Source organism: Salvia hispanica, chromosome 5, assembly GCF_029641045.1.
Source record: "Salvia hispanica isolate PSC_SH4W2 chromosome 5, Shi_PSC_v1, whole genome shotgun sequence".
Lineage (NCBI taxonomy): Eukaryota > Viridiplantae > Streptophyta > Magnoliopsida > Lamiales > Lamiaceae > Salvia > Salvia hispanica.
The window spans coordinates 17,384,311-17,387,978 of record NC_142696.1 but is presented as its reverse complement, the minus strand read 5'-3'; the positions used below and the strand labels follow the sequence as shown (position 1 = coordinate 17,387,978).

The 3,668-nt window shown below is 36.5% G+C and overlaps 2 long non-coding RNA genes across 3 annotated transcripts; one reads left to right on the top strand and one right to left on the bottom strand.

The window, feature by feature from the left end:
• Positions 1–282: 282 nt before the first annotated feature.
• LOC125186264 (uncharacterized) lies at positions 283–1,899 on the bottom strand. Of its 2 annotated transcripts, none has more exons than XR_007170396.2 (3): positions 1,593–1,899; positions 1,379–1,504; positions 283–494 (listed from the first exon to the last, which is right to left on the bottom strand). It is a non-coding gene; the product is annotated as an uncharacterized LOC125186264 (long non-coding RNA). The 2 variants fall into 2 exon arrangements; XR_007170397.2 differs by having other exon boundaries at positions 1,379–1,498.
• LOC125186263 (uncharacterized) lies at positions 984–3,404 on the top strand. Its single transcript, XR_007170395.2, has 3 exons — positions 984–1,130; positions 2,392–2,457; positions 2,964–3,404. It is a non-coding gene; the product is annotated as an uncharacterized LOC125186263 (long non-coding RNA).
• The last annotated feature ends 264 nt before the right edge of the window (positions 3,405–3,668 follow it).

Below are 3,668 nucleotides of genomic sequence, written 5' to 3'. Positions count from 1 at the left end.
AAGAATCGACTAGCCGGTCGCTAGCCGACCATTGCGGATGCACTTAGTTGAATTTTCTATTTATGTGCTATTGAAGCAATTTTTCATCTCCAGCTTATAATCTTTATATAGTTCTTTGTGCACGTGAAAATCTCAATGAATGCTAATCCCATATAGTATTTGTTTATTAGACTATTTTCTTGGTATATATGTGATGTTAAATAGTCCAATCAACATCAAGATCCACAAACAATGAGGATCCTGAATAGAAATTGGGCGTACAATTTAAGGATAGAGAAGTAATGCAAGAACATAGAAGAAATTATGAAATAATTGTCCATATACAATTATAGTAGAAGTATATATTGAATGTCTATTTATACATAATAGAGTCTCTTCTATACAAGTGAGAAAAATACTACATGTTTCTATATTTATACAAAGAAGAATAATGGCTTCTCGGAGAACCAAAGCTACACTCTTTAGATGCCATCCTTTTTCTTCAAATCATGATCCTACACAAGTAAAGGAAATAAGGTTACGGTAAAAAGGATGGTTTCATTTTTATCCAATCTAGTCACTATGAATGATGATCAAAGACAAAGATGACTATTCATTTGAAAGTGGCACCAATACATACGAAAGGATATATATGTATATACATGTAATTATTAGTGTATCTCTTCATGCATAGTGTAAATAGTAAGGAATGGTGATGAATAGTTAAAGACTATTCATGCACATTAAGATTTCAATAGAATGGGCCAAAAACATCCTTCACGATGTAGACGAACGTGCCACGGAAGATATGCAAATGTATAGCGAAATGAATTACATAGTAAAGACTCATCACCTACGTGTTGATCAACAAGGGATTTGCTACCTACGTGTTTTGAACGAAGAGAGTTACTACATGCAAAGAGGTACGTGTTAAACCATGATCGAGACGTGTTTTACAATGGGACGATGATCCTTATTTTCTTGTAGTATAAAACATGAATGGTTTTCATCTATCAAATTCAAACACACAAGCTTTCCACTAAGATTTTATACACTCAAAATTTCTTCTACGAATAAGTTTTCAAGCAAGCAAGGGGAGGAGTATTTTCAAGTTGGAGCACAAATCAAACAATCTTTATCATTCTTTTGAGGTAGGATTTTCTCAAAACTCCCTTTAAATCTTTTCAATTCTTTTCAAGCATGATTTCATCAAGCATGTCATTTTAGCAAGAAATCATATAGAACATAGAATCACAACGAAGCATGCTTCCTAATCAATCTTTCAACTCTTTCTTTCAAAGTGTGAAAAACCATTTTTATTCTAAGTTGAGCTTAATTTACATACCATATATGCAAAGTCATAGAATCGACAAAGTAATTAGAGAAATAGGAGCCTCACCTCAAGCCGAAGATTCTGCCCGGCGACGTCGACGACGCTCCGGCGGCTGTCCGGCGACTTTCCGGCGAGCGACGACAAAATTGATTTCTTTTCGATCTTCTTTTCACGATCTATCCGGTTCTACAACTTTCGAAATCAGATACTAAGTTTTGTGTTTTCAAAATAAAATCTTTAGTAAGAAAAAATTAAATAAAAAGGGATGTGAGAACCTTACCTCTCTCGATCGACGGTGGGTGGCGACGGCGGTGAGACCGCCGTGTATGCAGCGGCGGCGGCGGCGGTGGCAGGCGGCGGCTGGTGGGACCAGCTCGTCGCCGGATGAAGGCCGAGCGTAAGATGGGCAGCGGCTGACCGAGAAAGGGGCAGCAAGGGAGAAGAAGGAGAGGAGAGGTTGTCGGCGACTCCGCCGGAGGCGTGGCTGGCCATCTCCGGCGGCTACAGTCCGGCAGAACCGAGGGAGTAGAGAGAGAGAGACGTTGGGAGAGAGAGGAGGCGCAGGGCGCAGGGAGTGAGAGGAGAGAATGAGAGTAGGATTTTCTTATTTGAAGTCTTGGGCTCTTATTTTAATTATTTTGGGCTTTAAGTTTTATTTCAAGATTGGGCCTCTTTAAATTAAATAAGTTAGACCTCTTAATTTAATTCTTTGGGCCAAGATAGTTAAATTGATTAAGTGCTTGGGCCAGAATAAAAATGATATATGAGTCCATGTTTATGAATTAGTTTCTTCTTGGGTTAGTTAAGTTATTAGACTATACTTGATTTAGTTAAGATTTAGCTTGGATTAAATTAATTTCTTGGGCTTATACTCCCTTGAATTAATTTAAATATGTATGATTGCGTAAGTTGGTTAAAGTAAAGTCTTGATTTTATTTAGTTAAGTGATCTCTCCATTTAATTAAGTGAAAGGAATAACGTTGGAAAGAACAAGAAGATAGAATGCATATCCTAGGTGCATATCATATGCTTTTATTTAATTCTTGAAGTTAAATCATAATTATCTTTTATTGGACAAGGTCCATCGCGAGGAACGTAACTCCAAGTGAGTTAGTATTATTTTACGGAGTTTGGAAGCATACAAGGTGAACTTTCGTATTTATATACAAATGAAAGTATGAAATATTTTGAGATAATATTTATCCATGCAAATGATATTGTCTTGCCATAAATTGTTTTGGTTTTATGTAATGATGTCTATCTGTGTTGGTTATACCGAATGTGCTATGCCAATCAAAGTAAGAATCGAATTCGGGTCCCAGCAAGGGGAGAGTCCCTACTCGGACTAGTGTACACGTGGACTGTGTGTCATCGAGATGGTTGGCCGGTCCGATGTCCGTGGAAAGTGGCCACTTTCCCGACACAAGAAGGAATGTTCAGATATGGCAAATTACAAAAGGAATGAAGTCTGATCAGACGAACTTTTTAAGTAAATGAATTTAGTAAGCTTGGGTCTTTTAAAGGAAAACCCTCAAGGATTACTCTAACGATGGCTTAACAATATTTTTATAAATGTATATGTGTATCTTTCGGCAATGTGTTCACTGAGTACTTTTTGTACTCAGCCCTGCATGTATTTCTAAATGTGCAGGTTGAGCTGTGATGAAGTGGAGGGTGCTGATTCAAAGTGGGGCTTATTCTTATTCTTATGCAGTACTCTCGGAGGTTCATGTCTTCATACATGGAACCGTGTTTCAGTCATTTCCGCTGTGCATTGAAGCAATTCACTTCTACGTGACTCTGATGTTTGATAAAGTTGTGTTGTATGAATCACTAACTCGAGTCGTTATGATCGAGCTAGTCTATTCAAAGTATATTCTTTTCAAATAATCCTTGATTATATGATCTACCCATGTTTATTTTCCCCAATTTCTATCCCCTCTTTTTAATTCCCATCCCCGGTCACAGTTAACCATATTTTATTATCCTTAGTAAAATGCGGGCGTAACAGAGTGCTAAGTTGCCTATAGAAAGATTCTCTAAAGAGGTTCACTGTAAATTTGGTACAATAGAACCCTTATATTTTGTTCAATTTTCTCATTTTATGATACTACTATCTAGCTTATGCTTTTCTCTATATTGGGATATGTAATTTTACGAGCCCAGGCGAAAATCAATTGAGCTAATCTTTTATAAGCTCAACCTAGTGGCATTTGGGCCATCAAGCTATATAAAAGTTAAGTCCATTAATGATAAAAATAAATAAAAATCTAAATCATTCTACAATTGACATTAATTTAAATACGGCAATAATTAAATGATAACTTTATTGAATATATTTTATTGAACACAAGTA